The sequence below is a fragment of the Gopherus flavomarginatus genome, chromosome 1 (assembly GCF_025201925.1).
Source record: "Gopherus flavomarginatus isolate rGopFla2 chromosome 1, rGopFla2.mat.asm, whole genome shotgun sequence".
NCBI lineage: Eukaryota > Metazoa > Chordata > Testudines > Testudinidae > Gopherus > Gopherus flavomarginatus.
Window position 1 is genome coordinate 277,800,803 of NC_066617.1, and position 26,222 is coordinate 277,827,024.

Consider the following 26,222-nt stretch of genomic DNA (forward strand, 5'->3'; position numbering starts at 1 on the left):
TGGTCAGGTGTTTGGTTCCCTGTTTTTAACCCTTTACAGGTAAAAGAGACATTAACCCTTAACTATCTGTTTATGACAACAATATATACAAATATCTTTTTAAAAACCTCTCATAACTTTCCCATTGGAGTGAAAAGAAAATGAGAGAGACTCACACATCACAGCTGTGAGTCACATTGTTTTTACATTTCTAAAAGGTGCTCAGATGCTAAGTGATGACTCTGGAATAACAATCTGAATAGAATAAACTTTACATTGAATCCATGGGTTCACTTGCATGGGAGACCTACATGGAGCATGTGGATGTTACAGGAAATGATGATGATGATGATGGTTACGACTCTAAAAATGGTATTCTTACCTCAGAGTAAAGAACTGAACAATTGCTACTTCATGGCATTAAAAGGCCTTGTGCTACTGGAAGTGCTGTCTCTCAGAAGATATATAAAACAGAACATTAGATCACCTGTGGTCATTAAAGACCCCACTTTTTCTCTTTTTGAAAGAGAGAATTTTACTCTTTATATCTTGACCATAAATTCCAGCTCAGATAATTGCTTTCTGTCTACAAAATCCCCCCTGCAGTTGCAATTAGATGTAGTATCCTTCTTCAATCTCTATCTTAAACTATGTTAGTGTGCACTGTTAAACAGCTGCTGAGTCCCACACCCCAGGTGGCTACATTTCAATGTTGGGTGAAGTGACCCTTCTATATCACTTATCTACCTCACAGGATAGGCATAATTAATTAATAGCTAGAAAGCACTTTTAGATCCTCAAATGCAACACATACCAGTACTGTTTTCTGGTATGATAAAAGTTGGTGACTGGGCAACAAAATGACAGATGAAATTCAATGTTGCTAAATGAAAATTACAGCATATTGGAATATATAATCCTAACTATACATACAAAATGATGGGGTTTCAATTAGCTGTTACCATTCAAGAAAGAGAACTTGGAGTCATTGTGGATAATTCTCTGAAAACATCTGCTCGGTGTGCAGTGGCAGTCAAAAAGGTTAAAAGAATGTTGGGAACCAATAGGAAAGGACAGCTAATAAGACAGTGAATATCATAATATCACTGTATAAATTCATGGTCTGCCCATGCCTTGAATACTGAGTGCAGTTGTAGTTGCCCCATCTAAAAAAAGATATATTCTAAATGGATAAGATGCAGAAAAGGGAAACAAAAATGATCAAAGGCATGGAATAGCGTCCATTTGAGGAGAGATTAAAAAGACTGGGACTGTTCAGCCTGGAAAGGAGATGACTAAGTAGGGCTTATACTAGAGGTCTATACAATCATAAATGGTGTGGAGAAAGTGAATAAGGAAGTTTTATTTACCCCTTCACATAACACAAGAACCAGAGGTCACTCAATGAAATTAATAGGAAGCAGGTTTAAAACAAACAAAAGGAAGTAATTCTTCACACAATGCGTAGTCAACCAGTGCAACATCTTGGCAGAAGATGTTGTGAAGGCCAAAACTATAATAGGGTTAAAAAAAGAATTAGAAGTTCAGAGGAGATAGGTCAATCAGTGACTATAGCCAACTTGCTCTGGGTGACCCTAAGCCTCTAAGTGCCAGGTACTGGGACCAGATGACAAGGGATGAATCACTTGACAATTGCCCTGTTCTATTCACAACCTTTGAAGCATCTGACATTGGCAACTGTTGGAAAATGGGATACTGGGCTAGATGGACCATGAGTTTGACACAGTATGGCTATTCTTCTGTTCTTGTGACACCATTCAAGAATTTGTATGTGGAATATAACTGACTAAACTTTAAAGAAAAAAATGAAGCATGAGGGCATAATGTCTGTTTCCAGGTTTAATTTTGGAATACATGATAATATTGCTTAGAGAAAAAAGAGCTCTTGAAATTTTGAAAAATCCAGACCACCCCTCATTCTGTAAATCTCTAATATTGATGACTAAATTATCTGAAAATTAAACTTTTAAGACTCCTTATTGTCATGTATGTAGGTGTAAGAAAAAATAATGGTGTTGGATCTAGGAGGAATTGGTTTCATTCTCTTTCCAATAACAATAGGTATGCAGAGAAAATTTGGAGGAGCTGAGATAATACAGATGCTCTTCTAAATATGAAAAACTTTATTGGATTGACATGGGGCCAATCAATGTAAATGCAAAATCCATTAAGGAGAAAAGTATGCTTAGGGAGAAAAGACAAAAGATGGAACTTAAAGCAAAAACTGACAAGATGGCAGTTGTGTGCTGGAATCTGTCACTTGGAAAGCATTTTCCAAGATATCAAAAATGGTAATAGCTATATACTTGCTTCAAAATCTTCACACTCAAGAACAACAAGAATTGCTTAGTAAGCCTGCACAAGCAGCAAAGAATCCTGTGGCACTTTATAGACTAACAGACGTTTTGGAGCATGAGCTTTCGTGGGTGAATACCCACTTCATCAGATGTATTCACCCACGAAAGCTCATGCTCCAAAACGTCTGTTAGTCTATAAGGTGCCACAGGATTCTTTGCTGTTTTTACAGATCCAGACTAACACAGCTACCCCTCTGATACTAAGCCTGCACACTGGCCATAGGTATCAACGAAATGTGTGAACACCTATATGCTCATCGTATTTCAGTCTAGTGGATTTTTGGTTTTGTGTGTGTATTTAGGGCTATGTATCTTTCCCCAGTTAGTGGTCCTGAATTTCTTTAGAACACTTTCAGGCATGATCCAGGTAAAAATGTAATAGTTTTCTTCTTTAGGGCCTGATTGTACTCCCACTCCTGTCAATGTCATTATCGTCTACAGATACAGGTTTAAACTCTCTACAAATCCTTGATTAAATCATGTAACTTAATGATGCACTAGTAAAATTGCTTCCGGACCCACTAATGGGTTTTGGCCAAATACATTAATTTCTCTTTATTTTTTAGGATGACAGGTAATATTCAGATGGTGTAAATAGGAGCAAGTTTACTGAGAACAATAGAATTGCACAAGTTTTGAATTTGTCCCACAGTCTCCTGGCAGAATGTAGGACCAGTTACAGAATAAGTGTGCTTAGCTCTGTGATAGGAGAAGAAGGGAAAAACAAAACATAATATTATGGATGTAATTCCCTTAGTATCTATAAAGTATACCTCTTGAGAGTGATGTGAAAATATAATGAGCATTTTTTCTTATATTGAAAGAACATTTCTTTTCCTCCCTGATTGTGTAACATCAAAAGTCTTTTGAGATATCTGCATGAACATTTCTAATGGGATACTCGTGTGAATCTTGCATAAAAAATCCTGGTTAAGATAAAGTTTCTGCTGCAGGCACAGATCAGTGCCTTGAATGTTGATTTCCTTTCAATAACATGACAGTTTTTTAAAAAAATTACAAACTAGGAAATTCGGAGTTAAGGCTAATTTTACATGAATACTAAATATTAGACAGTATGTAAATATTCACAGGTAAGGTGCCCAAATGACCTTATCCCAGAAAGATTCTCAAAACCTTATTCCCCCTCTACAATCAAACAGATAAAACCAATACAATTATTTTGCAGTGCTCCAACTCCCTTTCTTAGGTTACAATTGCCAAAAATTAGAAAAAAAAATTCATTGTAAATATGACTTTTGTGTGTCTTGATTTACTAAGTATCAGAGGGGTAGCCATGTTAGTTTGGATCTGTAAAAGCAGCAAAGAGTCCTGTGGTACATTATAGACGTTTTGGAGCATGAGCTTTCATGAGTGAATACCTACTTCATTGGATGCATGTAGTGGAAATTTCCAGGGGCAGGTATATATATGCAAGCAAGAAGCAGGCTAGAGATAACGAGGTTAGTTCAATCAGGGAGGATGAGGCCCTCTTCTAGCAGCTGGGATGTGAAAACCAAGGGACGAGAAACTAGTTTTGTAGTTGGTAAGCCATTCACAGTCTTTGTTTAATCCTGAGCTGATGGTGTCAAATTTGCAGATGAACTGAAGCTCAGTAGTTTCTCTTTGAACTCTGGTCTTGAAGTTTTTTTGCTGCAGGATGGCCACCTTGAGATCCGCTATTGTGTGGCCAGGGAGGTTGAAGTGTTTTCCTACAGGTTTTTGTATATTGCCATTCCTAATATCTGATGTGTGTCCATTTATCCTTTTCCGTAGAGACTATCCAGTTTGGCCGATGTACATAGCAGAGGGGCATTGCTGGCATATGATGTCATATATTATGTTTGTGGATGTGCAGGTGAATGAACCGGTGATGGTGTGGCTGATCTGGTTAGGTCCTGTGATGGTGTTGATATGTGGGCAGAGTTGGCATTGAGGTTTGTTGCATAGATTGGTTCCTGAGCTAGAGTTACTATGGTGCAATGTGCAGTTACTGGTGAGAATATGCTTCAGGTTGGCAGGTTGTCTGTGGGCGAAGACTGGCCTGCCACCCAAGGCCTGTGAAAGTGTGGGATCATTGTCCAGGATGGGTTGTAGATCCCTGATGATGCGTTGGAGGAGTTTTAGCTGGGGACTGTATGTGATGGCCAGTGGAGCCCTGTTGGTTTCTTTCTTGGGATTGTCTTGCAGTAGGAGGCTTCTGGGTACACGTCTGGCTCTGTTGTTCTGTTTCCTTATTTCCTCGTATGGGTATGGTAGTTTTGAGAATGCTTGGTGGAGATTTTTGCACTCTCACTGAAGAACTGTCTGGATATGTGGACTCTCTCCTCAGACCCTATGCCAGCAGCACTCCCAGCTATCTCCGACACCAGTGATTTCCTGAGGAAACTACAATGCATGGGTGACCTTCCAGAAAACACCATCCTAGCCACCATGGATGTAGAGGCTCTCTACACAAACATCCCACACACAGATAGAATACAAGCTGTCAGGAACAGTATCCCTGATGATGCCACAGCAGAACTGGTTGCTGAGCTCTGTGCCTTTATTCTCACACACAACTATTTCAAATTTGACAACAGTATATATGTCCAAATCAGTGGCACCGCCATGGGCACCCGCATGGCCCCACAATATGCCAATATTTTTATGGCCGACCTGGAACAATGCTTCATCAGCTCTCGTCCACTCATGCCCCTTCTCTACCTACGCTACATTGATGACATCTTCATCATTGGGACCCATGGGAAAGAGACTCTGGAAAAATTCCACCATGATTTCAACAGCTTCCACCTCACCATCAATTTCAGCCTTGATCAATCTACATGGGAGGTCCTCTTCCTAGACACCACGGTGCAAATAAATGATGGTCACATTAACACCATCCTATACCAAAAACCTACTGACCACTATGCCTACCTTCATGCCTCCAGCTTCCATCCCGGGCACACCACACGATCCATTGTCTACAACCAAGCACTGAGGTACAACTGCATCTGCTCTAACCCCTCAGACAGAGACCAACACCTACAAAATCTTCACCAAGCATTCTGAAAACTACAATACCAGCATGAGGAAATAAGGAAACAGATCAACAGAGCCAGACGTGTACCCAGAAGCCTCCTACTGCAAGACACACCCAAGAAAGAAACCAGCAGGACTCCACTGGCCATCACATACAGTCCCCAGCTAAAACCCCTCCAACGCATCATCAGAGATCTACAATCTATGCAACAAACCTCAATGCCACCTCTGCCCACATATCTACACCAGCGACACCATCACAGGACCTAACCAGATCAGCCACACCATCACCAGTTTATTCACCTGCATGTCCACCAATGTAATATATGCCATCATATGCCAGCAATGCCCCTCTGCTATGTACATCGGTCAAACTGGACAGTCTCTACCGAAAAGGATAAATGGACACACATCAGATATTAGGAATGGCAACATACAAAAACCTGTAGGAAAACACTTCAAGCTCCCTGGCCACACAATAGCAGACCTTAAGGTGGCCATCCTGCAGCAAAAAAACTTCAAGACCAGAGTTCAAAGAGAAACTGCTGAGCTTCAGTTCATCTGCAAATTTGACACCATCTGCTCAGGATTAAACAAAGACTGTGAATGGCTTGCCAACTACAAAACCAGTTTCTCCTCTCTTGGTTTTCACATCCCAGCTGCTAGAAGAGGGCCTCATCCTCCCTGATTGAACTAACCTCGTTATCTCTAGCCTGCTTCTTGCTTGCATATATATACCCGCCCTTGGAAATTTCCATTACATGCATCCAACGAAGTGGGTATTCACTCACAAAAGCTCATGCTCCAAAACGTCTGTTAGTCTATAAGGTGACACAGGACTCTTTGCTTGATTTACTAACTATTAGTCAGAATAACTATGACTGTTTGGGTTTTGCCCTCATTATGGTGAGTATGAATAACTTCATTTTTGGTGGAAAAAATCTCTCTATTGACAAGCTGCTTCTAGTGTTCAGATATCATTTTGAGGGTCAACAGGCTAGATTCACAAATAAACCAGATATCAAAGGGGTAGCCATATTAGTCTGGATCTGTAAAAAGCAACAAAGAGTCCTGTGGCACCTTATAGACTAACGGATGTATTGGAGCATAAAGTTTCGTGGATGAATACCCGCTTCATCAGATGCATGTGTCTGACTAAGTTCGTATTCACCCACGAAAGCTTATGCTCCAATACATCCATTAGTTTGTAAGGTGCCACAGGACTCTTTGTTACAAATAAACCAAAGCGTCTAGAAAACCAATAAGAAGTGAAGCTGGATCTCCCATAGCCATTGGGCTAAAAATTATGAGAGAGCTTCTTCTTCTTGGCCTATTTGGGCAAATTCACCTTTGGGGACCTGATCTGGTAGACAAGGTTGGAGCATACTTACCAGATGAGGTGAGTTATGCAGAGGAAAGCCTAACTTGACCCACTTCATGAATCGCTCTGGGGCTTAGGCATCCTTTTCCTGATGTGCGACAGTAGTGTGCATGCTCATAGGTAGAAACATAGGTGCCGAGGGAACTTTCACAGTAAAAATGTAGTGCCAAGCAAGTTTAGATGTCTACAGGAATTGTGGGGCAGTTGAGCCAGTGTTTTGTGAATCCCAGTGGGGCCTTATTCTCTGATTCAGGCACCTAAAGCGGAAATTATACACCTAAGTTCTTTTGCGCCTCTAGTTTCAGCTCACCGAGGTAAAGGATAAGGCCTAGATTCTCCACTCACCATTGCAATGCCTAAGTGATTTATTAACCTACAATTTCTTAGGTGTATAGGTCATAAATGACCTTAGCAACAGTTGAACAAAATAATTATGAGCATAACATTAATTCATTAATGAACTATTAAAATATGTTTAAATTTTATAGATCTGTAGAAAGCTATGTAGACTAACACTTTGGGCTTGTCTACACTGCCATTTTACAGCGCTGCAACTTTCTTGCTCAGGGGTGTGAAAAAAACACCCTCTTGAGCGCTGCAAGTTTCAGTGCTGTAAAGTGCCAGTGCGGACAGTGCCCCAGCACTGGTAGCTGCGCTCCTAGTGCTGGTAGCTATGCTTCTGGTGGAGGTGGGATTTTTATAGCCGCTATGCCATGACTACATAGCCACGTTAAAGTGCTGCTGCGGCAGTGCTGCCACGCCCAGCGCTTTAAAGTTGCTAGTGAAGAAGTGCCCTTTGTTTTTGATTTCTCTAGGGTACATATTTAATATTTCAATAAAACAGCATTTGGTACACTCATATCGATATATAGATATATAGATATATATAGATATTTAATATTATCTTTTCTTATAAACATAATGAGAAAATAAATTTCCATTGGCCTATGGAATATTCAGATGTGGGTCTCCCTCAATTTCTCCCATTGAAACTCTTCCACTTTGTATAAAAAAATAAATATACATCAGGCCAGCACCACCACAAAAATTATTCTGGATAGGGCTGGATACTGGATAGGGCACTTTTCTGAGAGGCGAAAAAATCATATTTGAATCCCTTTGCTTCCTGGGATGTAAGTGGAGTTGAACTGCCATAGGATCTTCCATAACCTTTGTGAGTTCCTAAGGGGAAAAACTGAGTTAGTGTTATTCTCCTTGTCTTTCCCCTACAATCATAGGCTTTTCTAATGTGAAGATAGGCATGTGCTGCTGCTGTGCTTTCAAGCAGCAGCTTAGGCACCTGATTCCAGCAAAGAGTTTCCAGCTGTGGATTCCAAGCAGAGATAGGCACCTCCTTCCAGCCTGGACGTAGATACCTAGCTACTTGAAAGGGGCAGAGCTTAGGACTGTTTTATTAATTTAGATGGAATATATGGGACTAAGGTGTTAACATAATCCACTCACTATTCAACATGGTTAAACAAGGTCTATAGTTTGGTATACAGAGATATCGCCTGCTTAGTACAATGGCAAACCCACCATTCAAATCCTTTAAAACTTTTGTTAAAGATACCAAAAAGAAGGAAAAATAGTAAAAGCATTTGAAATGTAAAATATTAAGTAAGGCTCTCAGTTGAACAACATTTCTTGCTCCCTTTCCTTTAACTGAGAGAGTTTTAGAAGGAAAAAATACTGTTGTTTGACAGTCTCTTTGGTGCTCTCAAAAATAGATAATAAATGTCTTACTGGTATTTGGGATTCAGTTGGAGCTGGTTGGGGTGGATCTCTCTCTCCGAGCTGATCTGGTTAGGACATCTTTCAGGATTAGGAAGAATAATGTCTGGGGTCCCAGGACACAATTGGGATGGCAGACATGATGGCAAAGTTTGGTTCAATACTCTGCTCTTCTGTATTCTCTCCCCTCCACACCCCCCTCAAAGTTGATAGGGAGTGATGCGTGGGCTTGCCCCAGTTGTGCCACCATCTGTGCCTTGAGGGGTGCCAGGTTCGGGAAAACTTGCACCTGACATTTGCAGAGGAAGGCTGCCATGACCACCATAGATTCTGTGAAGACTCAGGGGGGCCACTGAAAGCTCAGACAGAAGCACCCTGAACTGATACTGCTGGCCACTGACCACAAAGTGAAGAAACCATCTGTGGGATGGGATAATGGAGATATGAAAGTATGCATCTTTCAAGTCAAGGACAGCATACCAGTCCCCCGGATCCAGGGAAGTAATGATGGAGACCAGGGAGATCATGCAAAACTTCACTTTGTTTATGAATGTGTTGAGGTCTTGCAGATCCAGGATAGGCCAGTGCCCACCCTTGGCCTTGGGGATGAGGAACCTCCTCCATCGTCCCTAGAGTGAGGAGAGATTGCACCTCCTGCAGGAGGAGTTGCTCATGAGAAGGGTCCCTGGAGAGAGATGGGGAAGGAGGGAACAGAATTGGAGAGAATATCCCATGTCCACCATGCTCAGAACCCAGTGATCTGATGTAATCTGGGACCAAGCATGGTAGAAATGAGACAGTTGACTCACAAAGGTTGGGAGGTAAGGATCCAAGCTTGGTACTGGTGCACTATCCTCGGGCACACCTTCAAAAGTTAGGCTTTAGGCCGGAGGCTATTTGGAAGAATCCTGGCCTTGGCCTGAGGAGGACTGCTATGGGCGCCTCCTGTTGTTCCTGCCCCTTCTCCTGGATGAGTCCCTCCTCAGGGTCCCAGAGTAGAAGCAGGAAGGGGAATGAGCCTTGAATGGCTTTCTCTGAGGTGCAGGATTGTGGATCCCCAAAGACCTTAGGTTCTCCCGCGAGACCTTAATACTGAGCAAGTGAGAGTCCGTATTTTTGGCAAACAAGCCCGCATAGTCAAAGGGCAGGTCCTGGATGGTGTTCTGGATCTCTGGTGGTATCCCTGACACCTGCAGCCACGCGCTGCATCTCATTGAAATGGTGGTGGCCATAGTCTGAGCCGCCGAATCTGCCAAGTCTAACACAGTCTGGAGGGAGGTTCTTGAGACCACCCTGCCCTCCTCTAGAATTGCATTAAACTCCTTGCATGAGTCAGCTGGGAGCAACTCCTGAAACTTTGTCAACACGCTCCAGGAATTGAAAGCAATAGCAGCTGAGTACCACTTGCTAGTTGGCAACTCAAAGCTGGAGCCTCCCAGTCAAGTAAACCTTTCAGCTGAAAAGATCCAGCTTCTTAGCATCCCGTGACTTTGGAATGGGACCTGGCTGCTCCGCCGCTTCTTATGATTTGCCGCATCAACCACTAGAGTCCCCAGTTGGGGGTGGGTGAATAGGGGTTTATACTCTTTCTGCTGCACAAAGTACCTTCTATCCACTCCTTTAGCAGTGGGTGGTTTTGAGGCTGGGGTCTGTCAGAACACTTAGTGGTGTTCCTGATAGTGCTTATCAGGGGCAAGGGCATGTTAGATGGACCCTCCGGGGCAAGGATGTCCACCATTGTGTCTGACTCCTCTGTGAACTCTTCCACTTGGAGGTTTAGGTTTAAGGCCACCATGCTAAGAAGGTCCTGGTGCCCCCTGGTGTCCTGCGAGGAGGAGGAGTCGGCCCGTGGGATAGGATCTTTCTGAACTTTTGGCTCCTTAGAGGCTGGGTCAGGTGCGTAAGTCTATCCCATGACTGGAGGTGGTTCCAGTACCACTGGTGATGCTGGCTCGGATGCTGTGCCTGGGTGTGAAGGCCCAGAATCCTTGTCCTGTGGGGTGTCCTCCAGAGCCCTGGGGGCATGGAATGACACTGAAGTTGCTGAGGAGAGAGCATGGAGTGTGAATGCCACCGATATGGCCCTGGAGCCCGGTTCCTGAGCCTGATGATAGGCCCAAGGAGACCAAAAGTGCCACTGTACTGAGCCAAGCCACTGGGGTGGCCAGGATACCTTCGGTGCTGATGAGTCCACAACTCTGCGGTGCCGAGACCGTGAGTGGTACTGTCTGTATCAGGAGACAGATGACTCAGCTTCCAACTTGGAAGAGTACTTTGAGCCCAACCATGGCGGAGTGGAGCCCAGTGGATCCAGGGAGCCATACCAGGCAATAGAGAGTGGTGCTGTAACATCGTGGGCTTGCCCCGATGATGAACAGGGGCCGGTGCCACCATTGGTGCCGCAAAGGGTGCCAGAGATGGTGCCATGTGCAGCACCACCATGGATGCTGTAGACAGTGCAGTCATCTGTGCCACTGACGGTGCTTGAACTTGGGCCGACGTCTGGAGCGGTACTGGTGTTCTCATCTGCGGGGCCAGGGACTGGGCCATCATGGCAATAATGTTCTGCGTTGCCTTGAAGATATCCGGTGTGGAGGGGTGATCGAGGTCTTCAATTCCTCCCAAGTCAGGAGGCCCACCAGCACCAGTCTCGACGGACCTCCATTGGGGCTGGATTCAGCAGTGCCAGGTCTTGAGTGCCAGTCCATGGGTGTCCTGACATGGAACGGACCCTGCTGGAATCCCCTCATGGTTTCTTTATGGAGAAATGACCCCTGTCTAACTTCTTCTTATGTGATACTGAGGACTGTGTTTGGTGCTGCTCCTGCACCGAGATGGGGTGCTGCGCACTGATGATGCCAATGCAGTTTCCTGTACCAGTTGAGGTTGGAGGGCTGACTCCATTAGGAGGAGCTTCAAATGATAGTCCCACTCTCTCTCTAGTCCCACTCAGTTTGCAGGGTCTAAAACTCCTGCAAACTGAGTACTGTCTGTCTGATGACCTTCTCCTAGGCACTTAAGACAAGCAGCATGTGAATCACCTCTGGGCATAAGTTTTGTACACCTCTCACATGCCTTAAATCTGTATGACCGAGGCATGTCCTGGTCCCTGGGAAAAACTAGGGGGTCCCCCAAAGTAAGCTTAACTAACTATAAAACTACAACCTACTGTAACTTTAACTCTATGAAGCTATTTACAACTAAGAAAAGGGGAATCACTAGGTAGGCACTTCTGAGTGCAGGAGGTTGAGCTGTTCCAATGACCGTCACTGGTGGTAAGAAGGAACTGAGCAGGTGGCGGGTCAGCAGGGACCTATATACACCACCATGAAGGCATCACTCCAGAGGGCTCCACAGCCAACCCGACAGGTACTGATAGGGGAAAAACTTTCTGATGATCATGCATGCAATGCGTGCACACACCTATTGGACTGCACATGAGCAATCACTCAAAGAACCTAAACACCTAACTCAGTGTTTCTGAATTCCATTGGGTCACTAAGAGCTCAGATCCTTAAAGTTATTTATGTGCTTAACTCCTATAAACTTCAGTGAAAGTTAGGTGTTGCAGTACTAATCTTTACCACACTCAACTTTTTGGCACTTAGGCTGAGATCCTCAAACTTCCAATGTCCCTTTTTGAATCTGTATCATGATCACTATCCTTATGAGGATAAGATTAAAGAAGCAACAAACTTATATTCTCTTTTAATTTATATCAGTAAAGGAGTTGAAGGAATTTGTTAATTAAACTGCTCTTTCATGAGTTTCATAAAGACTTTCTGTGCCGGATGATGGGGGGTGAGGGGGGTAGGGTGTGGGAAATAAATGGAAAACTCACCATAGTATTGTAAAGGAAAATGGTGATTATTCATCTTTAAGTTTGAATAGCAATATAAACTTTTCAATCTGACAACATAAATTTTTCAATCTTCCCTCTCACCATTTATTTTATCATTAGAAGCTCTGGATAGAATTATAGTCTTGTAATTCCCACTAGCCCATGTATTACGTGTCTTTGAACGGTTCATAAATAATCTTCCTACAAAATGCAGGAGCACACATGTATTTAAATGCTAAACAAAAGCTATATAAAGTACTATTTATCCTATCAAACAAACCATACAAATTTTGCTTCTATTTAGCTTTAGTTCCCGGGTAACAAAATTAGAGTATAGAGAGTACAGGAAGCTTTAACTCCTAAATCTCTCTTATTTTTAATATTAATTTATCTGGAAAAATCCTCTAGGACTGGACTTCATTCAGCACAATGTTTTTTTCATAGTATTAATCTGTAGAATTCAAACTAGATTTTTTGTTTTACTTCTATAACAACTTTGTATCTTTCCCTTTGTGGAATGAAAGACAACTCTGTATTCTGGAGAAAAAAAATCCGGTTGGATGACTTTGAGGTTGATTGAGGTTTATGTTAGGTATCACTTTTGAACTACTGTCAATAAAAACTGTGGGCCTGATTCACCGGTCAATTGAATTTAAACCATTATAAATTAACAGCATTATACCAGCCTAAAATTGATCTAATGTAATCGGCAATCAGAAACTTTTTGTAATAAAGTATTGATAAGACTATCTTTAGTGGATTTATTGCAGACTTATTCAAAAATTATAAATTTTTTAATGTCTTGTGATAAATCTATAATAATATACATGAAAGGTTGTTCCAACACTAAAATGGAAAAAACACTCAAAAAATAAAATTCTTTAGTTTTTCTACAAAATCAGTTCTCACTATTTTACTGATTATTTTTAAAGTGACATACTGAATTTTGATATTTTAGAATTTGCTTATCAAGCATGTCAAGTATATGACCACTCACATTGGATGTAATTTCTTAAATTTTTTTTAACAAACCTGCCCAAACAATTTATTAGAAGTACTTATAAGTATAAAAGTCAAGAATGAAATTTATAGAATAATTGTGAAGACTTCACATCTTACATGAGGGTACTTGGAAGACGAATGTGTATTTTAAAAATATGATCTTGTCTTTTCACTTTGAATAATTTTGAGAAAATATCCAAAGAGATGATAATTTTTTCTAGTTTTACAATCCTCTCTGTTCCTCTGCTTCAATTAAAATATAACGCTTTACTTTTCTATTCTTTTATTTTTGCTAAACTCACCTCCTTCAATTCTGAAAACACGCTTGCCAACATTTCATATCCAGTGTAGGAGTCTTCAATAAGGTTCTTGGAAAAAGTCTTTAATTCAATTTTAAATTTGATATTTTTTGATATTTTAAATGTTCTTACTGTTCTTAATGTTTGTTAACCAGCATCTGGGTTTAAACTATTATGTACATGTATTGACTGAAGGCCCGGTCCCTCTCTCAATGAAATCAATGTGATTTTTGTCATTTGTTTCCAGTGGGTACAGGATCAGGCCCTGAATAAATCCAAGATATTGTATATTAGGACACAATAAAATGGAAAATGTCTAAATGTTATATATGTATGTGTTCTATAGTGCTGTTTAAGTAGTAGTATTAAAAAATACACCAGGATTCTTAACTGGTATAAATTGGTCATTGGAGAATCTGCCCCTCCCCTAAAAATTAAGTCTACCAAACCAATTCTAACATTATTTACAAATCTTATGCTTGTTAAATGCTTCACATTGATAGCCCTGGAGACTGTAATCCTCTGTTAATTTTTTGTGTGTAAAATGTAAAGATGGATGTCATTTGTTAATGTCATTTGCAATACAAGCTTCTTCATAATTCTCTAAAAATGTGCCTCTGAATCCTGACTTAGGGAGACCCCTCATAGACTCATCGACTCTAGGACTGGAAGGGACCTCGAGAGGTCATCGAGTCCAGTCCCCTGCCCTCATGGCAGGACCCAATACTGTCTAGACCATCCCTAATAGACATTTATCTAACCTATTCTTAAATATCTCCAGAGATGGAGATTCCACAACTTCCCTAGGCAATCTATTCCAATGTTTAACTACCCTGACAGTTAGGAACTTTTTCCTAATGTCCAACCTAAATCTCCCTTGCTGCAGTTTAAGCCCATTGCTTCTTGTTCTATCATTAGAGGCTAAGGCGAACAAGTTTTCTCCCTCCTCCTGATGACACCCTTTTAGATACCTGAAAACTGCTATCATGTCCCCTCTCAGTCTTCTCTTTTCCAAACTAAACAAACCCAATTCCTTCAGCCTTCCTTGATAGGTCATGTTCTCAAGACCTTTAATCATTCTTGTTGCTCTTCTCTGGACCCTCTCCAATTTCTCCACATCTTTCTTGAAATGTGGTGCCCAGAACTGGACACAATACTCCAGTTGAGGCCTAACCAGCGCAGAGTAAAGCGGAAGAATGACTTCTCGTGTCTTGTTTACAACACACCTGTTAATGCATCCCAGAATCATGTTTGCTTTTTTTGCAACAGTATCACACTGTTGACTCATATTAAGCTTGTGGTCTACTATGACCCCTAGATCTCTTTCTGCCATACTCCTTCCTAGACAATCTCTTCCCATTCTGTATGTGTGAAACTGATTGTTCCTTCCTAGGTGGAGCACTTTGCATTTGTCTTTATTGAACTTCATCCTGTTTACCTCAGACCATTTCTCCAATTTGTCCAGATCATTTTGAATTTTGACCCTGTCCTCCAAAGCAGTTGCAATCCCTCCCAGTTTGGTATCGTCTGCAAACTTAATAAGCATACTTTCTATGCCAACATCTAAATCGTTGATGAAGATATTGAACAGAACCGGTCCCAAAACAGACCCCTGCGGAACCCCACTTTCCAGCAGGATTGGGAGCCATTAACAACTACTCTCTGAGTACGGTTATCCAGCCAGTTATGCACCCACCTTATAGGAGCCCCATCTAAATTGTACTTTCCTAGTTTATCTGTAAGAATATCATGCGAGACTGTATCTGGAAATTAGAGGACAGCTTAGTGTCTATGAACTAAACTCAGGCTTTGGCTTGCCTTCTAGCTGTTACCCCAATCCTGCAAAGGTATATGTACATACTCAACTTCACGCATTCTGAGTAGCCCTTTTTACTCGATGGGACTACTCAGAGTGTGCAAAGTTAAGCATGTGCATAAATCTTTGCAGGATTAGGACCAAGTTTGTCTCTTTAAGTTTCCATACAGTACTGATTGCCTTGTTATTTGAGCACTTGTGACAAGGACCTCAGCAACTGTGAAGTCTGGTAGCAATGGTGATTTGAATGCCTATCCTCTAAGCAACTGAGCCATGGCACATACACCACTGCAAAGCATAGCTATCTGATAATAATGAACTATGGCCTATGTTGGATTTGAATAAGAGAACTAGATCAGAAAGGATTCATAATTCCCACTAATCTCTTGAGTAATCCAGCTCTTTAAGAAGGCAGGGGAAGATAAATTTTCATCCATCACAAACCTTCAAAACCATTCAAAATCACAGTAGTGCAAACTGCAGTACCAGACTCTGTAGCTACCTCAACAACAGTACTATTAAAATAGTATATTTTCTTAATTAAGGATTACTCTTAATGCAAATGAAAGACTGTCCACCATCGTGTCCCAATTAAGAGCATTCTACTATATTGTGTTCTACATAATTTTGTGATGAAAAAGAATATTAACATCAGAAAGAGAGAAAGTAATTCTGAAGGGCATATTTTACTGAACATGGTTTGTATTCTACTAGGGCCCAATACTAACATAAGTGTGTCTTGTTTGGATGGATGGGAGACTTGAGGTTTGAGAAAATAAATTCTGTTTTTGCCTCTGAGTTTTGCATTAAAAGTGCTGGGTTCTCTTTGCGAATCTGCAGAAAAAATTGCTGTCACTTTGCCATGGTATGACCTATGCATATTTTTCTCTTACAGGCATATCTATTCTTTAAACTCTCCTTAATAAATAAGTTTTTATGAAGTGTTGTACTGATTGTGACAAAAGCATATGCTGATAACTCTAAAGACCTGATTCAAATCCCATTGAAGTCCATGGAAAGACTCCCCTGGATTTCAGTTGGCTTTAAATCAGGCCCTACATAAGAACAATGTAAGCCAAAAAGAGATGAATGTATACTACCGATTGCTGAAATGCGCATAATTTTTGCTAACTAACATGAAGATAAACTCTATTCAGTTTTGCTAACAGATTTTTAAAAAATATATTATTTCATTTTACAATTATTAAACTATCTCAGATTCACAGACAATATTGTGTTTATCACCGAAAATGCTATCAAACTACAGAAAATGCTGTGAGAACTCAACACAAAAGGCAGTCAGGTCAGACTGAAAATTAACCATTCCAAGATGAAATTTGTTCAGTTTAACACCTTGCCAAAAGCCAAAAGCACAAATAGAAGAAATTGACCAATATATCTGTTTGGGCCATGAAATTAACATGCGCAATGATCAGGAAGGTGAACTCTTGCAAAGAAAGAAAGTAGGCTGGTGTACATTCAATTCTATCAAGGATGTCCTCTGAGGAAAAATTGACAAGACAATATGTGCCCATCTCCAACTCAACAGTACTGCCAGAAATGTTGTATGGCAGCGAAACATGGGCGCTGACTAAGACAGAGGAACAACAACTATCTGTCATGGAAAGGGCAATTGAAAGAAAAATTCTGGTAATTTCAATCCGTGACTGAGTCCCCATGAAGTGATCAGACAGCAGAGTGGAGTGCAGGACACCATTTTTGAGAGTAGGCAGAGTAAAATGTGATGGGCTGGGCATATAGCAAGGCTGACTGACAATTAATGGACTGCAGCTGTCACTGAGTGGTACCCACAGGAACTGAAATGACCACTTGGCCAACCTCCAAAGAGATGGGAAGATTTTTATCATGAAAAGACATGGCAGCACATAGAGAAGGAAGGCCAGGACATGAGAAGAATGGAAGATGTGTTGTGATAGGCGCAATCTATATGACGGTTGAAAGATTGATCGATCAAGGTGTTTCAAGGTGAAGGTGACAATTATTTCTAGTTCTAGAGTGTTACTGTCTTGTCTTTGAATTTCTACTACTTTCTACTTTGACTGATTAGTTCCTGAATTTGAACGTTTATTTGTCTTGTCTAGTTTTAACTCTAAAACCATATACTATGAAGAATTAAACTTAATCATTTTGATTATATTCGCACCAAAATTAATCAGACATTTGGGAACAGGAGAGTCTCATTCTTTTTGTGGAAAAGCTAAAAATTCAATTATATGTTCCTTTTTACATTTTTATATTCATAATTCTTTATAAATAATAAAATGTATGTTGTACCCCATTTCCTATATTCCTCCTAACACTACATAAACATTTTCTTATTGCAAAAAATAATCTGGAAGATTTCTAAATCAGAATGACTTTTTCTTTTTTTGTACCTACAAAATGAAACAGGCTAATAGAGGGTTAAAATCATGAAGGCAATTTTCACAGGATAAAGCCACTGCAGGTGGGCAGCTTAACTGGGTGTTAATTGGGTAGCAGATGGACATAAATAGATGTCACAGAGTGTGTGTGAGGTTACTGTGGATGAAGAAACAGCATGAATACAGAGTTCAGGCCAACGTAAAATCAAAACAAGTTAGACTTTTCTGCAGTTTTCTTTAGAATTTGTCATGAAGAAGTCTGTTGAATATTATTTAACTCCTTTAGTTCTTCCAGAATTTAAATGAGGAACATATCTCATTATTTTTATAAAGTGAAAAAAGCAAGCCGAGCAACTTCCTTTTAAATTAAGACTACAAGATTGTGGCTCCATTTTTTTTTCTGTGCCATTGTTCCAACACAAAAATACTACTGGAGTGTGTGTTTGTGTGTGGGAACTATACACAACAAATCACCAAGGTCTGATTGAGTTCACTGCTTGAATATAAGAAGCACAGTCTGAAGGTACATCTACACTAGCAACTGCACATGTGTCCATGTGTGTGGTTTTGCCATAATGCCCTTACTGTCCATATGTAAACCTGCAGAAGCATGTGTCAGAAGGTGAGTAGAGAGCAAGTAAGCAAGCATGCCTGAGGGAAGTGGATAAGTACATGCTTCAGGCTGTAACATGGCCCCATACTCATACCAGTGGGAGTGTGGATTGTGGTAAAGAGTCTCGAGTATGAATTTCTCCACTCCTATTCCCGCAATGCAATGAACTTTTTTTTTTTCTGCCTGACCCTTACCCAATCTATAAAAGCTCCTGTCTCCCCAATTTTCCCTGATAATAGTGAGCTACTCTGACCACACCAGAACTTCTTTCCACTGCAAACTTTACAGACCAGTCCAGGTGAATATGGATTCTGCTCCAAGAGCAGCTGCCTGGCTTGCTAATCACACCAGGGTGCTTGCTGATCAATGTGTGGCAGGAGTATGCCGTCCTCCACAACTTCACCAAGAGCAGCAGAGACATTCTCCTGTACCAGTGGTTTGAACCAGGAGAACAAGGAGCATTGTGGGTTCCTTAGGGCTTGTTAGGATTGAGCCCTTCAGCAGGAAGACACAATGGTGAACTAGTTCATGGAGCTGGAGGCACACTATACAGAACAGGAACATGACTTAATGTTCACCTTTTTAAGTGGAGGGGGAACCTTCTGAATATGCATTAGATAAAATGGCATCAATGTAACATATTATAAAAGTAACATCCCAACCTGTGGATGGGAGGAAAGAGAAATGTAGTCCTTGGAAAGTGCCAGAATGATGGACGCTGGTGATGGTGATGAGGAAGATAATGGCTAACATTTCAGGTAGTTCTGCAAGGGATGGTGTGAGTATGGATATTCAGATGTACATTTTGTATTACCTCTATCTACCTTGCTGGGTTAGAGTATGACTGTGCTAAATGTATTAATAAATGTCTTGTAAATATAGATGAGCTTTTATAGTATGAGTGTTGCAATTGTGCACATTGTGATTCCCAGATATATAATAATTTGAATAATACTAGGCCTGATCTTGGGAAAATAACCTGTCAACCCTCAAAAGTGATAACTGGAAATTCTTAAGTAATCAATTAAAATTAATACATAAGCTACAGCTCAGGCTACACTGGGGAATGAAATACAATTAGCTAATCTGAATAGCAGGCTGGGTGAGCTAAAGGATTAATTAGCCCTTCAGCCGAAGACTGATAAAAAGGGCACAGGAAGAAAGTGCAAGAGAGAGAGGAGCAAGGCTGGCTGAGCCCAGAATCAGAGACCTCCAGGAAGGGAGATCGCTTCTCTTCTTAGGCTCTGGGAGAAGGGCTGAGGATAAAATTAAACAATATTGCTACATAAAACTGTAAAGATGCTGTTGGAAGAAATATAGATAAGAAATAAGATGTGGATATCCCACCAGTGGAGTCTGAGCAGGTTTCTGTGGTGCAAGAAAGCAGGAGTGGACTGCACCTTGCTACAGATGTGTAAGAAAGTTCTTCCCAAATTCCATCCCATGCCTAAACATTTGTCCCATGACAAGGAGCAGAATCACATCATCATCCCATTGCTCCATGACTTCCACCCAATTTGGCAGGAGGGTGAGGTAAGCAGAAACTGCCATCGGCAAATGAGTGAAGACGGGAGCCCTACCAACAACACACAGCAAAGCTGTTCCTAGATTGTCTCCCTGGGATGCAAAGAACCCTGGAATGCCACTGCTGAAAAGGTAGCACTAATGTTACATAACAAAAGTGTAGTGCCAGCATATGCATGTATGCAGCATTATATAGTGTCCAGCACAGCATAGGTGCACACTTGGCACAGGTATAGGGAATGTGCATGAGCATACACATGGTCAAGTAACTGAATATTCGTGCCAGTGTAGACATAGTCTTAGATGTACCTAATATTTACAATTCTTAGAAAAACAGGAAACAGTACATTGAGAAACTGTGTGTTGCGGTGGTTATGGAATTCAGACCAACAATCAGGAGACCTTGATTCTTGTCCTGGTTCTGCCACTGATCTGCTTTGCGATCCATGGCGAGTGGCTGCACTTTTCTCTGCTTCTGTTTTCCCTCACACCCAAGACAAGTCTGTCTTGTTTATTTAGACTGTGAATTCTTCAGACCAGTAAATCTCTCTTACCCTATGTTTATACATTGTCCGGCACAACAGGGCCCTTATCAGAGATACTACTCTAACACAATTAATCTGCAATAATATTTTTTTGTTTTCACTATGAAATGATGAGCACTTTTTTGTGCTCAAGTAATACGTAATAAATATAGTCAATTAAGGTTAGTAATAGGCCAAAGCCAGCTCTCACTGTAGCCAAAGAGAACAGGATTTGGGTCTAAGTGCCTACTCAAGAAAATGGCATCTCCATCTAGTATCAATATTATTTTTATAGCGCTGCTTGCTATTCATCTGCACCCAGGGAAAGGTATCCAGAACCCAATTTCAGGGAAGATTTCTTCTTTTAATTTAAACGTTACGGTATAGTTTTGCAAAAATCTGAACGATATTACCATACAGCTGCAAGTTTTGAAATATTAAAAGCAACTTATTTCAAAAAAATAAATCTTACGTTATAGAACTGGCAATCCTTATGAAAAGACAAAAGGCACTACACTTAAACTAGAGTAATGGGGTAGGTCATTACCACATAGGGTAGTAATGCTGCAGCCCAGTGCACCATGATTCCAAAATAGGTAGTATTTTTATAAGGGAAGATGCATGTGAACCAAAGTATTTTATTGCGCTGACTGCTACTGTTTCTCTTCCTCTGTTCTTTGTCTGCCTGTTGTTTATATGTTGTGACATTTTTGGAACAGGCAGCTTAACTTCATACTTGCCACTGAGGACCTGACTCTGTAAACTGGATGCTTAATGGTAGTGGGATTACTTGAGTGAATAAATGCTGCTTGGTGTGAGAAAAAGTTGCAGAATCAGGCTACTAGTGTCTGGCATACAGTAGGAATAATAATGTTAATGGTTAAATAAAAGTGCAAGTGAACACTTGACATACATATTTAAGCAAGGATTACTATTTTGACAAATTTTTACTATGTGCCTCCCAAATTAATCCACTTTAATGTATATGGATCATTTTACAGTGTGTTAAAACTATCTTGTTTTAGTTAACAATGACAACCTATGTGGTGTTTGTTCTTGTATACCTCTGTTTCTTTACGAAATAATGAACTCTTCCTATATCAACACATATTGCTAAGGGGGTGTGTGTGTGTGTGAAATAGGGCCTTCCTAGTGAAACAGAAGGTTGCACTAAGATTATGGGTATATTTAAACCATTACAATGGCACAGCTGCAGCTTCACTCACTACAATGATGGGAGGAGGTCTCCCATAGGTGTAGGTAATCCACCTCTCTGAGAGGCAATATCTAGGTTGACAGAAGAATTCAGGTCATATAAACTATGTTGTTCCGAGGTGTGAATGTTTCACATCCCTGATAGACATAGCTGAGTTGACTTAACTTTTTAGTGTAGACCTGGCCTACTCGTTGCTACTTTCTAGTCTTATCATCCTATCATCTATGTTTTTATGGTTTGTCCTCAGATGTGACCTATCTTTCTTCCTTCCTTCTTTCCTCATAAAATCCCATTTGAGGCAGCTAAATACATTAAACTCTTTCCCAGTAGAACTTTCCCATGTAATTAATTGCTGTAGTTGCCACAGGGATATACTGTGGACACAAACTGGATGCAAAGGTCTCCACTAAACCATCTCTCTTACAATATGGTCTATACTGTGAAAAAGTTTGAAATCCCCTGGAGTGGTCGATGTTTCATAAAGGCATTATTAATTATTATTTATTATTATTATCTCTAAGAGGGAATGACATATAAAGGAGGGACGTTCAGGTACTACTTTACTAGCCATACATCAAATGTTTCCATTAATCTTTTAAAGATATATAGAGCTGTTCCAACTCCCTGTACATATCCAGTAGCTGAATGCATCTCATCTAGATCTGTCATAGTATAATTCCCAAATCTGGACCTTAGTGTCCAAAATATGGGTACTAGCATGAATTCCCCTAAGCTTAATTACCAGCTTAAATCTGATAGGCTGCCACCAATCAGGACTTATGTAGAGCGCCTGATAGACTCTGGTCTCCCCAAATCCTTCCCTGGGGACCCCCAAGACCCAGATTCCTTGAGTCTCACAACAAAGGGAAATAAACCATTCCCTTTCCCCTCTTTACCTCCTCCCAGATCTTTCCCGCCCTGGGGACCCTAGGAGATCACCGTGATTCAACTCCGCGAATCTAACACAAAGAGGAAATTTACCTTTCCCTCCCTCAGGGCAATACAGATTCAAGCTCCTTGAATGTGACACAAAGAGGAAACTTATTCTTCCCTCCCCTCTGCTCTCTTTCCCTTCTCCCCACCAATTCCCTGGTGTACACAGATTCAGTTCCTTTGAGCCTTAACTAGGAGAAAAAAATCAAACAGGTGTTAAAGCAAAGCTTTTAATAAAAAAGAAAGAAAAAGTAAAAGGTTTATCTCTGCAATTTAGCTGGTAAACAGTTACAGGGTTTTTTAGCTTATAGAGAATGGATAAACAGCCTTATCCAAAGAAAATACAATTTAAACTATTTCCAGCAAACAACACATTTGCAAATACAGAAAACAATGTAAAAGTCTATATTGTCTTTCTACCTTTGCACTTACAAATTGGAAACAGAAGATTAGAGAGCCTGGAGATACGTGTGGTCACTCTCAAAGCCCAGAGAGAACAGATCAAGAACAAAGGACCCACACCCAAACTTCCCTCCACCCAGATTTGAAAGTATCTTGTCTCCTGATTGGTCCTCTGGTCAGGTTTTCAGGTCACTGTTTGTTAACCCTTTACAGGTGAAAGAGACATTAACCCTTAGCTATCTGTTTATGACAAGGTCTCCTTAACCAGAGTTTGTCAAATCAAGTCCCCTTAGCTGTCTTTCTGGAAGCAGCATACTCTAGAGAACAGGGCATTGGATTGGGACTCAGGTGACATGGATTCAGATCCCAGCTCGGCAACTGATCTGCTGTGTGATCTTTGGACAGTCATTTCACTTCTGTGCATCACTGTTCCTGTCACTCCTTTTGTTTGTTTCGTCTATTTAGACCATAAGCATTCTAGGGCAGGGATTATCTTGCACTGTGTGTGCATACAGTGTCGAGCACAATGGGGTTCCAACCTCAGTTGTCGGTCTCTAGATCAATCTAATAGAAATAGTAATAATGATGATATTTATAAACAGTAGAAGCCTTTCCATTGACCTAAACGAGAGATGAATCAAGCCCATGAGCAGGGATGGGCAAACTGATTTAGAAGCAGGAAGAAAACCCATCTTCCAAACTTTTCCCAATCCCCCAAACTGAGCATTTCTGAAGGCAAGAGAACATTCAGCTATGGATCCCCACTATTACCTCCATTTCTCTCTTACATGATCAGTTCTCAGGATCATGAGGAGAGAGACTCCACAAATCTGCAGCTTTCACAGCCCCTCAGTGCTCTCTGGGTTGTAAGGTATAGAGTGCTTTTAAATTTTAGAGAGCCTTAAGATTTGTGGAAAACAAAATTTACCTCACACTGGTGCTGTGCTAGCACACTCACTGGATCAGCTGTGAGGAGGAAGCTTAATGAAAATAAGGGGAGTTAATATTGCAGCAGCATCCAGTTGGAAGCTGCAATTTGCAGGTGCAGTTTCTAGAAATCATGTACTATGTGTATTCTACTGTGCCAGCCGAGGGAGGTGGTAGATGATCCTTCAGCCTTAGAGACTGTATTTCCTGAGTCTGAGTGCTTTATTTCTCCATCTTAATGTTGCAAGAAAGCTACTTTGTTATATAGATTACTGCTTGGTTAAGGATTGTTTTTAATATGTGTAAAATATGGATATATTTTGTGAATATTCTCAGTTACTTTATGAAGGGCTAATCATATGGCTACTGTATAGAACTACATATATTTTTAATTGCTAGTTTGGTTAGCTTATCATATAGAGTTGTAAGATTCAATGATATAGCTGGTAGCAAGTAGCTGGTTCAATAAAATCAACTGCATGGATTTTTCTGCATTGACTCATTCACAAAATGAAAAAAAAAATTACTTGAATCATGGATTCTATAAACCCAGCAGTTTCTCTGACCAAACTGGTGAAACTAATTTATTCCCCAGCAAAAGCCAGCTCATCCAATCTGATATAGTTTTAGAAGGCATATTTTATTAGTATTGTTTATGGACAGAACTTGACAAACAACATGCATCAGATTAGGTCATAATAATGCAGAAGTACTATTCTTTGCAGTGATTTGAATGGCAAAGAGTGAATAAAGGCAAATGCATTTAGTAATCCAGGGACAGAATCCAATATTAAGCAGTAATTGAAAAAGATGCGTTACTTGGAAACTGCTGAGAATACTGCTTTGTTTCAGTTGAGAGAAATTTAAAGTAGGCATTAAAATAGTAAAACCTCTTTCCTCCTAAATGCAACTGATGATAGTTTTAAGAATCAGTGACAGAGAACTTTGAATACTGTACTTCAGCCCCACAAATAGTTCAATAAGACACCTTACAAATGTTAAAAGACTTATCCTTAGGTTAGCTAGATAGTATTAGATAATTCAGATGGAGTTATTAGGTTGGTGGGTGCATGAACTTGGACTCAGATTAATGGTAATGAAATAGTCCTACTAAGAATAATGGCCCTTTCAGAAAAGAGTGCATGTAATCAGTGGTGTCATGCACCATTGAGTTTTTGTGCAAGGGGCTTGCTGTTTAATAGCTGTTTGGTGGCATTTACGATTGGATTCAGTTATTAAACAACGTAAAAAGCTAATTTGTTTCTTGGTAGGGGGAGTTAGCCCTTTTACTTTCACCCATACTCACACACAATGACCCTGCAGTTAGATAAACAAAGAGATAGTAAATGTTACATTTGTAGCATGTGCAAAAGGCAGACGGATTTAGTCTTTGTTCTGTGTAAATAAATTCAACACCACTCTGAACATATGCTTATCTAGACAAGTATCCAAAGATTAATAATTTTATCAAAGGCATGAAATAATAATAAAAGCAGTGCCAAAAGCATGTTCAAAGATTTAACTGAAAAAAATAAAAGGTATATCAAAGCATTTAGAAAAAGTAATCCACATAGAGTAACTATGAAGAACCAAGCCAGAATCAGAGCAGAATATTGTCTGTAAAAAAGGTTATTTCATGTGTATATAAAGAGTAAGCATTTATAATAATAATACAGTATCTTATATTTATATAGCACTTAGGAACCTGCAAGAAATCCTACTGAAATCAACCAGATGTAAAAATTGGTTTGTTAATGGGTGCATTACAAGACTTAATTCAGTTTTAATTTAGCTTTGCAAACCTGCAAAATAGTCTGACTTTAAAACTATGTCAACATAAAAATCAACCACAATTTTTCTCCACAGTGGAAAATACTTTTCTTTCTACTATATTCTTTAGAAAGACCTTAGCACATGAAAACATTGTATTAACTCCCATGAGGCTCCCACAGAATTTGTGAAGTAATATGATTTTTATCTTTCTGTGAGAGTTGTTTTTAGTCTTTTATTATTTATTCTTGTAGTTTCAAATGTATGTGCATCTTTTGTTTCCTGTCTTAACTTACTGTGTAATATTGCCATATACTGTTAACCAGCTGGCATGTTTCATTTCCAAGATGCCTGTACTACTATGTACATTACACTTGTATAAATATAGCCAACATTTTCAGAGCTGGGTTGCCTAAAGCTAGGTTCTAGAATATACCTTCACTTATTTTCCACAAATCCTGTTAAAGTCAAGAAGAGC